Consider the following 12527-nt stretch of genomic DNA (forward strand, 5'->3'; position numbering starts at 1 on the left):
AATTTCTGTTTGTCATTTACTAAGTGAATAATCCTGAACAGGTAATTAAATTGTTGAACTTCTTTACTCACCTATAAGATGAGGATAATACCAATCCATACAGTGCTATTTCGCATTAGGGGGAAAACTGTTGTTTATAACCACTACTGCCTTATTATAAGGAGGGTGGATTCTGAAAGTAATAAGCCTTTCTTGTTTCACTGAACATATATGTACACCATTCCAGTTACGAAAAAGCAAGTCCAGGGCTCATTTTGAGAATAAGGACTAAAATATGCATAACTAGGGCAGAAGTGAATTTGGGGGATTCAAGATGGTGATGTAGGAAGATCCTGAATTCACTTCCTCCCACAGACACGACAAATTACTTGTACAATATATGGAATAATTTCCTCTGAAAAAGAGCTGAAAACTTGATAAACAGAACCTCCATAACAAAGGATAAAAGAATAGCATCAATATGGGTGAGAGAGGCAGAGACATGTTCTCACCAAAACCAGACAAACAAAACAAAACAAACCCACCCCAGATACAGTGATCCACAATTGAGAGGGATCTCACAAATATGGAGCTTTTCCCTAAGAAGCAATGGGTCTGTGCTTCACATTAGGCACCTCAGCCCCTACATCTTGCATACATGAGATAAGCCCCCAAAATGCCTGGCTTTGAAAACTAACTGGGATTAGTTCCAGAAATATAGGGAACAGAGAATACCCTCTCAAAAGGCTCATGCACAGATTCAATCACCGCCAGACCCAATGTAAAAACACCAGTTTGAAGTGTCCACCAGAAAGCCAGAAGCTTGTTGGGATTCTACTGGGGCATGGAGACACTGGCAAGTGCCATTTTTTGATAACTCATCCTAACTTGCTGACACTGGTACTGGCAGTGACAATTTGGAACTCTTCCTCTAGCCTGTTGGTGCTAGAAAGTATACCCCACTGAGGGCCCGACCCATCCCCATGCCAGAGCTGTGGCCCCACCAAAGCAGGCAGTAATGCAGTGTTCACACAGGGGTCATCCCTTGAGGGCCTGGTGCAGATGGCCAGGCGCAGAGCACTTCTGAGCTCTATGGGATATCTCTTACACAAGGCCACTCCTTGCAGTGTTCACACAGGGGTCTTCCCTTGAGGGCCTGGTGCAGCTGGCCAGGGGCAGAGCACTTCTAAGCTCTATGGGATATCTCTTACACAAGGCCACTCCTTCAAGGCTGGAGATAGCTGATTTTCTTAATTCACAGAAATAAACACAGAGCATCAGGCAAAATGAGAGGAATATGTTCTAAATGAAAGAACAAGGTCTAGAAACTCCAGAGAATTTCAACAAGAAGAACCCAAAGACATCCACACCAAGAAACACTATAATTAAAATGGTAAAAGTTAAAAGACAGAGAGAATTTTAAAAGCAGCAAGAGAAAAATAACCTGTTACCTATAGAGGAAACCCCATAAGTCTACCAGCAGATTTTTCACAAGAATCTTTCAGGTGAGAAGGGAGTAGTATGACATATTTAAATGCTGGAAGTTAAAAAAAAAAAGTCCAACAAGAATTCTCTACCCAGCAATGTCATCATTCGGAATTAAAGGGAAGATTAAGATATTTTCAGATAAGAAAAAATTGAACAAGTTCATGACCATTAGTTCAGCCTTACAAGAAATGTTAAAGGGACTTCTTTAAGCTAAAAAGAAGTAGCACTAATCAAATAACAAGAAAATTTACAAAAGTAAAAATTTCACTGGAAAAGGTAAATATATAGTAAAAATAGTAGATTGATCATTTATAAAGCAAATATAAGATCAATAGCTATTAGTAGTAAATTTAACTATGACTACAGTAATTATTTAAGGATTGCAAAAAACCAAAAAATTCAAAATGTGACATCAAAGATATGAAATGTGGGGAGGGGACTAAAAAGTTTTGGAATGTGTTCAATTTTAAGTTCCTATCAACTTAAAACCAATCATTATATACATACTATGTTACATATAAACATGATGATAACCACAAGGAAAAAACTTTAGTAAATACACAAAATAAGAAATAAATCTAAATGTAACACTAGAGAAAGCCAATAAACCACAAGGGAAGAGAAAGAGAGGAAGGAAGGAAGTAGTTTCTTTGGTAGTTTCTTCCAAAAGTGCCAGAAAATAAGTAACAAAATGGCAGTAAGTACATACCTACCAATAATCACTTTAAATGTAAGTGGACTAGATTCTTCAATCAAAAGGCACAGAATGGGTGAATGGATTAAAAAAAACAGACCCAACTTTATGCTGTCTACAAGAGACTCACTTCAGAAGTAAAGATACAGCATCTAAAAGTGAAGGGATAAAGATATTCCATGCAAATGGGAAAAAAAAGAAAGATGGTCTAGCTATACTCGTACCAGATCAAACAGATTTGAAAACGAGATTGTAATAAAGGATTGTAATAAGGATTGTAATAAAGAAGGGCATTACATAATAAAGGAGTCAATCCAGCTAGAAGATATAACATTTACAAATATACATGCAACTATCATAGAAGCACCAGTATATATAAAGCAAATATTAACAGGCCTACAGGGAGAAATTGGCAGCAATACAATAATGGTAGGGAACTTTAACACCCCATTTACATCTTTGGATAGATCATCTGGACCGAAAATCAATAAGAAGACATCAGCCTTAAACAACACATCAGATCAGATGGGAGATAATATATATAACATTCCATTCACACAGCAGAACACACATTCTTTTCAAGTGCACATGAAATAGTCTCCAGGATAGGTCACATGTTATGGCACAAAATAAGTCTCAAATTCAAAAAGATTGAAATCACATCATCTATCTTTTCCAACCATGATGGCAGAAAACTAGAAATCAATTAAAGAAAAGTGGAAAAAAGACCTAAAAATGTAGAAATGAAACATGCTACTGAACAACCAATGAGTCACCAAAAAAAAAAAAAAAAGAAAAAAAGAAAAAAAATACCTAGAGACAAATGAAAACAGAAATACAATATACCAAAAACCTATGTGATGTAATAAAAGCAGCTCTAAGAGGGAAATTCATAGTAATATAGGCCTACCTCAAGAAACAAGAAAAATCTCAAACAAGTAACTTTACACCTTAAAGGAAATAATAAAGATCACAGTGGAAATAAGTGAAACAGAGACTAAAAAGACAATACAGAAAAGATCAATAAAACTAAGAGCTGGTTATCTGAAAAGATAAACAAAATTGATAAACCTTTTGCTACACTAACCAAGAAAAGAGAGCAGGTTCAAGTAAATAAAATCAGAAATGAAAAAGAATTTATAACTGATACCACAGAAATATAAGGATCATAAGAAACTACTACAATTATATGCCAACAAGTTAGACAACCTAGAAAAAAAATGGATAAATTCCAAGTAATACATAACCTTCCAAGTCTGATTATGAACAAACAGAAAATCTGAATAGACCAGTTTCTAGTAAGGAGATTAAATCAGTAATGAAAAACCTCCCAACAAACAAAAGCCCAGGACCAGATGGTTTCACTGGTGAATTCGACCAAACATCCAAAGGGTATTTAATACCTATGCTTCTCAAACTCTTCCAAACATTGAAGAGGAAGGAACATTTTCAAACTCATTTTATAAGGCCAGTATTAATGATACCAAAAACAGACAGGGACACTACATAGAAAGAAAATTACAGGCCAGTATCTTTGAGAAACACAGATGTAAAAATCCTCAACAAAATATTAGCAAACTGAATTAAACAAAACAGTAAAAGGATCATTAAGCACAATCAAGTAGGACTTATTTCAGGGATATAAGGACGGTTCAACATCTGCAAATCAATCAACCTGATACACCACATTAATAAAACGAAGGAAAAATCATATGATCATCTCAGTAGATGCAGAAAAAGCACTGACAAAATTCAACATCCATTTATGATAAAAACTCTCAACAAAGTGGGTATAGAAGAAATATATCTCAACCTAATAAAGGCTATATATGACAAACACACAGCTAACATCATATTCAATGGTGAAAAAACTGAATGTTTTTCCTCTTAGATCAGGAACAAGACAAGGATGCCCATTCTTGTCACTTTTATTCAACATAGAATTGGATGTCCTAGCCACAGCAATAAGGTAAGAAAGTGGAATAAAATGCATACAAATAGGAAAGGAAGAAGTAAAACTGCAGATGACATGATACTAGTATATATAAAACCCTTTAGTTTCCACCAAAAAAAAAAAACAGCTGCTACAATAAATGAATTCATTAAAGATGTAGAATACCAAATCAATATAAGAAATCTGTTATATTTCCATATACTAATAATCAACTATCAAAAAGAGAAATTAAGAAAGCAATCTCATTTATAATTGTATCAGTAACAATAAAATAGCTAGGAATAAATGTAACTAAGGAGGTGAAAAACATGTATACTGAAAACTGTAAGACGGAAGAAGTTGAAGACAACACAAATAAAAGGAAAGCTATCCCATGCTCATGGATTGGAAGAATTAATATTGCTAAAATGACCATACTACCCAAAGGAATCTACAGATTCAATGCAATCCCTATCAAACTTCCAAAGGCATTTTTCATAGAAAGATAATAATTCTGAAATTTGTATGGAACCACAAAAGATCCCAAACAGCCAGTGCAATCTTAAGAAGAACAAACCTGGAGGTATCATGCTCCTAAATTTCAAACTATACTACAAAGCTATATAGTAATCAAAATAGTATGGTATTGGCATAAAGACAGACACAGTTCAACAGAATAGAATTTAGAGCCCAGAAATAAGTCCGCACATATACAGACAATTTATGACAAAGGAACCAAGAATATACAATGGAGAAAGGACATTCTCTTCAAAATGGTGCTGGGGGAAAACTCGACAGCCATATGCAAAAGAACAGAAACTAGACCACTATCTTATACCATACACAAAGTAAAATAAAGACCTGAATTTAAGACCTGAAATGATAAAAATGAGAAGAAAACATAGGCAGTAAGCTCCTTGATACGGTTCTTAGTGACAGGTTTGTGGATCTGACTCCAATGGCAAGGAAAACAAAAGCAAAAATAAACCAATGGGACTACATCAAACTAAAAACCTTCTCCACAGCAAAGGAAACCACCATCAAAATGAAAAGGCAACCTATTCGATGGAAGAAGGTATTTGCAAACCATATATCCGATAAGGGGTTAATAGACAAAATATAGGAAAAACTCTTACACTTCAACAATAAAAAAAAACCAAACAACCTAATTTAATGAGGGCCCAGAAAGTGTGAAAAGACGTTTTTCCAAAGAATACGTATAGATGGCCAACAGGCACATGAAAGATATTCAAAACCACTAGTAAGTAGGAAAATACAAATCAAAACCACAGTGAAATACCACCTCACACCTGATGGCTATTATCAAAAAGATGAGAAATAACTAATGTTAGATAGGATGCTGGAATGTAAGCTGGCACAGCCACTAGGAAAACAGTATGAAGGTTCCTCAAAAAATTAAGAATAGGGGCATCTGGATGGCTCAGTCAGTTGAGCAAGCCCAACTCTTAGTTTCAGCTCAGGTTAGGATATCATGGTTTTGAGACTGAGCCCTGCATCAGGCTCCATACTCAGCATGGAGTCAGTTTGAGATTCTCTCTCTCCCTCTCCTCATACCCCTCCCCCCCCACTCTCTCTAAAATAAAATAAAATCTCTTAAAAAATTAAGAAGAAATTGATCATATTATCTGGCTGTTCTACTTCTGGGTATTTATCAAAAGAATACAAAATCACTAATTCAAAAGGATACATACACCCCTATCTTCATTGCCACATTATTTATAATAGCCAAAATATGGAAACAATCTAAAGGTCTATCAGTAGACGAATGGATAGAGTATGTGGTACACAGATACACATAAACAGAGCAATACTATCCAGCCATAAAGAATGAAAACTTGTCACTTGTGATAAGAAGGATGGACCTTGCCAATATTCTAAGTGAAGAAAGTCAGGCAGAGAAAGACAAATACCCTATGACTGTGCTCATATGTGAATCGAAGAAAAAACAAAATAATATAAAAACAAACTCACAGATACAAAGAACAGACTGATGGTTACCAGAGGGGAAGGGGTTGGGCAAAATAGATACAGTGGATCAAAGGAATGGTGATTCATGATTACTACTGAAACTAGATTTTTGGTAGTAATCATTTTGTAGTGCATACAGGTGTCAAATTATGTTGTGCATCTATATAATCTTATATATCAGTTTTACCTCAATAATAATACAAGAAGTGAAGGTGGGGTTTAGGTGGAAATCTAAGAGATAAGGGCAAATTGAGAAAGAATCAATGAAAGATTGTCTCTCTTTATGGGGTGAAGTGGCCACATGGAAAAAAAAAATTCCCAGGTGGTATGAGATATTTAGGGTTGATTTAAAATTATTTGTAATGTTGCAAATAAATCCTTCCTTCCATTTCAGTTAGTATCTATCACATGCACAAATGCCTCAAGTGAATATAATATATGTGTAAACTGAAGCAAAGGCTAGCTTTCACATTTGGGTGGACCCTGTTTAAAGCATAGAGACACAGCATGTGCAGCATGGCAAGATGATTAGCAAACCTCCTATTTTGTAGTGTAAAATGAACTTAGTAGAAATCCAGCACACAGTAGGCACTCAGAACCAGAGGTCACTGTGAATATGTACCTCCATCCCTAGCAGGAAAACCCCCAACTGACATGAATATGTGAAAATCAAAGATAATGTAAGGAAAGTACCTAGCATCATGCCTGGCATATAGCAGACACTCAATAAAACGTTTATTAAATGAAAATATAGGGGCCCCTGGGTGCCTCAGTCGATTAAGCATCTGCCTTCAGCTCAGGTCATGATCCTGGGGCCCTGGGATCGAGCCCCGCATCGGGCTCTCTGCTCAGCAGGGAGCCTGCTTTCCCCACCTTCCCCCTACGCCACCCCCTCACCTGCCTCTTGGCCTACTTGTGATCTTTCTGTCAAATAAATAAATAAAAATCTTAAAAAAAAAAAAAGAATTCACCTAGCCTGATACCTAATTTGGCAGATAAGAAAACTGATGCCGGGGCGCCTGGGTGGCTCAGTGGGTTAAGGGCTCTGCTTTCTGCTCAGGTCGTCGTGATCCCAGGGTCCTAGGATTGAGCCCTGCATCAGGCTCTCTGCTCGGTGGGGAGCCTGCTTCCCACCTTTCTCTGCCTGCTTGTGATCTCTGTCTGTCAAATAAATAAATAAAATCTTTAAAAAAAAAAAGAAAAGAAAAGAAAACTGATGCCTACAGTGGAAGACAGCCTTGCTCAAAACCTCAGAGTTGGTTAGCGTCAGTCCCACTAACACCTGGAGTTAAGTGTTCCTTCCCCTAATATCAAGGTAGCATCTTTTCTTTTTTCGTTTCTTTTTTTCTTTCACTGTGGCTTGCGCCAGGAAGCTAGTACTACTTCTTTATTTTATGCAGTTATTTTATAATTTAAAATTGTTTTTGATGTCTTAATAGACATCAAATCTTAAAAAAAAATTGGACTCATTTAGTCCTAACAACCCCCTGAAGGAGATAATACTACCATTTTAGAGATGAGCAAATGGTAGTTTGGCTAAGTTAAATAACTCATTCCAAAGGGCACACAGCCTCTAAATGACAGAGCTGTTACTGGGACTCTGCTCTTCATCCTTCAAGATTCCCAGACAAAACATCTGTAATTCGGCTACCTTTTGAAGTTTTTCCAACTCCTGGATTCTATAATCTGTGAAATTGTGGCCAGTCCTTATAGTGAATAACCAGTATGCCTAAGGGTCCTGGCCCTGGCCTAGATTTCCAAACATCAGTACTTTCTTTTCACATAGAGATGAGCTATTTAGAAACCTAGATGTGAAAACTGCAAATGGTTAAAAAAGAAAAAAAAAAAAAAGGAGGCAAGAAGAAAAACAGGAAAAGAAAAGGAAAAAATGCAGTTGATAGGAAATCTTTGACAATCATTTTGCACTTTGTCTTTAGAGCACTTCTGATTAAACAAACTGTGACACAGCTGGGGAACTGTACGCACAAGAAGTGATACATCTCTAGTGTACTTACTTGAGTCTACGTAATCTGATTTCTCATTCCAAGATATTCAACACAACATAAGTGCCTGAGTCTCCAGTGCTAGCGCTTATTAATTCATTAGGAATGACTGTGAAATATATAACTTTGTTTAATTATATGCAAGACTAATGCAAATTTGAGGTTTGGGCTCAAAGGCAAGCTTGAAATGTAATGTCCAAGTCTACACTTATGAGATTATGAGAATAGAACTCACATTAAGACCAATGCTTAAAAAAAAAAAGACCAATGCTTAAAAAAAAAGAGGCAGGAGGATATAAAAACACAGGGCAAAATTCAAGATGCCAGACGATCCTAGGCAAGGGACTTGATTTTGAAGGATCTCGAAAAGAGTTTCATCACAGTATAAACCAATGTTTAACAAAGCAGCTTTGGAATTAAAAACAAAAAAAAGCCCTTCAAAAGGAAATTCAGGTAATTCCAATAACTCCTACTGAACTTTTATAAAGAAAAACAAAGACATTTTCTTTAAATATGGATGTGAGACACAGGATTTTGCAGAGAAGCACAAACTGTGTTTTTAGAGCTTGACTGAAGATCACTCACAAGGCTGCCATTAGTACTCAAAATAGTTCAATGTCACACTGACAGCAAGAGTTTCCAAGATGCCTTCATTCCTCTAAAAAACTGAAATATGAGAACATTAAGATTAAGCAGTTTATATTAAATACATATGTTTGGATATATTACTTAAATCATACTTCTGGGTGCCCAAATATGCCTCTACATTAAAAAAAAATGTGTCCCAAAGCAAACCGTAATTTCTTTTTTTCCTTTTTTTTTTTTTAAAAAAAGATTTTATTTATTTGACAGAGAGAGAGAATACAAGTAGGCAGGGAGGCAGGCAGAGAGAGAGGGGGAGGCAGGCTCCCCACTGAGCAGAGAGCCTGATGCGGGGCTTGATCCCAGAACCCTGAGATCATGACTTGAGCCGAAGGCAGAGGCTTAACCCACTGAGCCACCCAGGTGCCCCGCAAACTGTAATTTCTATTTTAGCCTTTAAAAACAGAACTTCAAGCATATATCTAGTTTGTCACACAAATTACATTGGACAATTTTTCGATGCCTTGCCACCATTTCAGAATTCCCTCCTACCTTATAAATTCCAATAGCACATTGTTTCTACCTCTTTTTTAAAAAACGTATTTAGGGGGCGCCTGGGTGGCTCAGTGGGTTAAAGCCTCTGCCTTCCGCTCAGGTCATGATCCCAGGGTCCTGGGATGGAGCCCCACATCGGGCTCTCTGCTCTGCGGGGAGCCTGCTTCCTCCCCTCTCTCTGCCTGCCTCTCTGCCTACTTGTGATCTCTGTCTGTCAAATAAATAAATAAAATCTTTAAAAAAATAAAAAACGTATTTAGTATTTGAGAGAGAGAAAGAGTGTGTGCGCACACAAGTGGGAGGAGGAGCAGGTGTGGGGTGGGGTGGTAGATAAACAGACTCCCTGCAAAGCAGGGAGCCAGTGAAGCTCGATTCCAGGACCCCGGGATCATAACTAGAGCCAAAAGCAGCTGCTTAACCAACGGAGCCATCCAGGCGCCCCTCTACTTCTTATCATATTCTGTAATTGTACCATTCACATGTCTTTCTCTCCTACTAGATTGCGAGTAGCTGGAGGACTGCCGTAACCATTTTTTAAACATTTCCTATAGAGCCTAGTAGTTGCTCAAAGAATAGTTTCTGAATTTAGAAATTAAAACAGATTTTCATGATTTTCTCATCCAACTCACAGTTGAACTCATTAAAAGCCTCTACCCCACAAAATCTGGAGAAACAAAGGTTTAGGGAATAGATATTGGCCCCCACTATGGTCACGATCAACCCTAAGCTTTTCCATGTGTCATCTTGTTTAATCATTAACAACCTTATGGAATAGGTATTTTAATATCCAAGTTTTATAGACAAGAAAAGGTTCAGAAGCTTGACTAAAGTCCAGGCAGCTGGTTAGTTGCAGAGCTGTGATTCAATTCAAGCCCAGGTTCTATCTGGCTTTAAAGTCCATGATCTCTCCACTACAGTACACTGCCTTCATTGTGTAATAGCAAAGAAGCCTTTAAAAGGCTTCACATTCCTTGTGAAGAAGATAAATGAAAGAAATAAGAAAATAAGCCAAAAACCTCAAAGTCAGCTACTATACAATCTTCAGATCCTTCTTAAATTTGCTACTTACTGTGATTTGGGGAACTTTTTAAAGCAAGTATTTTATATCAAGAGACTCTCCCTGCCTCCTCTCCAATCCAAAGAGATACCTGATATAAGAATATTTGGCAAGAGACTTGAAAACTAATTCAAAAAAGCTTGGTGGTCGGACAGTTTTCTTAACAGAAGCTTAATGTCATTACTCTATTGAAAAGCTGTGATCATTCTAGTCACTGAAGAATCTTGGCTACATAGTTTTCTTAGTTCTGAGTGAGACTTTATTTGGGCTGAAAAAAGGTCAAGCCACTTCTTATCCTATATTACAATGTTCAATTTTTAAATTGTAAACTCAAGAAATATTCTACTTAGTCTATTTGTGTATTTACATCTAATTAAGTAAAATAAATGTTCCAGGCTGGTGATTTGTCAGCCTGGTTTTGGGTCCCAAGGTTTTCAGCTTTTAGCATAACGAAACCCACATGAATATAGGCAGGTAATCAAACCTAATTACTTGATGGGGGGCAGGGTATGCAAAAGCAAGAAATGAGGGTGGATATAAGCAAACCAGATTTTCTTACTTGAAGTTATCACTTCTTTTAAAATAAAATTTTTTCATAAAAGTTTGACTCAGAGTTTATAGAACAGAATCAAGATTTACGGTAACAGGATTCTTTTCCTCAGATCTATTCCTGTGAACAAAATCAATGTCTGAGTCATGTGGCCGTTCATATATATGTGACCTGAAAGAAATCTTTCTTTTTTTCAGCAAAAAACCAATGCATAATATTTTAATGAAGCATTCCTAAAGGAAAGAAGAGGTACAGACTATAATACAGTTTCCCGTAAGTCTATGGAACTATGGAGATGGGGATAGAAAGGACTACAGACTACTTGCCTGAAGGTGATCACTGTGAACAGTATGAGGAAATGCACTATAAGGAAGAGCAGTGAGGGAAGGGGGAATTTGACCCAGTAGATAAGTTATGACTCAGACTATTGCATTTTTCAAAAAAGACAATCAAAACCTTCAGAATTAGTGATGTAAATATAAGATTAGAGTAAGTGAATATAAAAAAAGTCCTGAGACCCATTATAAGAGCTTCCTTTCGTTCAGTGAGAGTCAGAGAAAGATTATACAACTAGGTCCTACTAAGAGAGTGATTTATTTAATCTACTCTTCTTATCTAAGAGCCAAAATAATAGTTTGGTAAAAGGCTCCAATAAGTCTCAAATTTGTACAGGAACAGACACATACATATGAATCTCCCCATAACAAATGTATATATTGGTAGTGGTACAGTATGCAGACACCTGCTAAGTCTTCCAGTTAATTTCAAGTACTAGTGAAGAAAATCTAATGTAACCAGAACTATTTCAGATATTTTTAGTCATGCTTTAAAGTTCAAGGACAAATTTTAAGATATTAATGTAGCTTAGTTCTTCCTCATGTGAGACCACAAAGGAGTGCTATCTCTTTGGCAGCAAACTACAAAGATATGTGTGGCATATCTTTACCCAGGAAACCAATTTGAGTCTCAGGATCTGAGGCTCAGATGGGGGCTGGTCACTAGGTAATCCTGCTAGCAACTGGCCATATTGCCTGAAACTCAGAACCCCAACAATGAAAATAGGTGTATCATCTATCTTGACTGTAGTGCCAAACAAGCATGACAAGCTGGTACAACATGGTCCATTGCTCCAGGTGTGTATAACAAAATCATCAATAACATAAAAAACACTTTGAGGCCACATTCCCAAAGACCCGTTACAGTTCCCCTGGAGACTAGCAAGGAGTAAACAACTAGATCTACTGTGCTATCTTTCCGCACAATCCATCCCCTATATCTCTTTTTCTTTTAAAGTAGTCCTTTTTAAGTAGGTTCCATGCGCAGCATGGAGCCCAACAGAGGGTTGAACTCATGACCCCGAGATCAAGACCAGAGCTGAGATCAAGAGTCGGACCCTTAACCCACTGAGTCAACCCAGGTGTCCCCCACCCCCATATCTTGACCAAGGTCTTTTTAACAACAGAACAGTCATAATTACTTGGACTTCTGCAGTTAGTACAGCATTTATACGTGAGGTGCAGTTAAGAACAACACAAGCGTACCTAATACTTGCAGAAGCCAATGAAGGGAATAAATAGGCTTCTTTCAATCTGTAAGACCATTTCAAACATCTTTATATTGTTGTACCAGTTTAATTATCTGTTTACTTCCTTGCTCTATGACTACTTGAACTTTGTGATAAAACTGTATAGAGCCAT

At 37.0% G+C, this 12527-nt stretch overlaps 1 protein-coding gene across 3 annotated transcripts in view; it reads right to left on the reverse strand.

The window, feature by feature from the left end:
- The window catches only part of RNF128 (ring finger protein 128), a 101976-nt gene that overhangs the window by 18075 nt on the left and 71374 nt on the right, over window positions 1-12527 (reverse strand). The window lies entirely within an intron of this gene.

This window comes from Lutra lutra, chromosome X (genome assembly GCF_902655055.1).
Source record: "Lutra lutra chromosome X, mLutLut1.2, whole genome shotgun sequence".
NCBI lineage: Eukaryota > Metazoa > Chordata > Mammalia > Carnivora > Mustelidae > Lutra > Lutra lutra.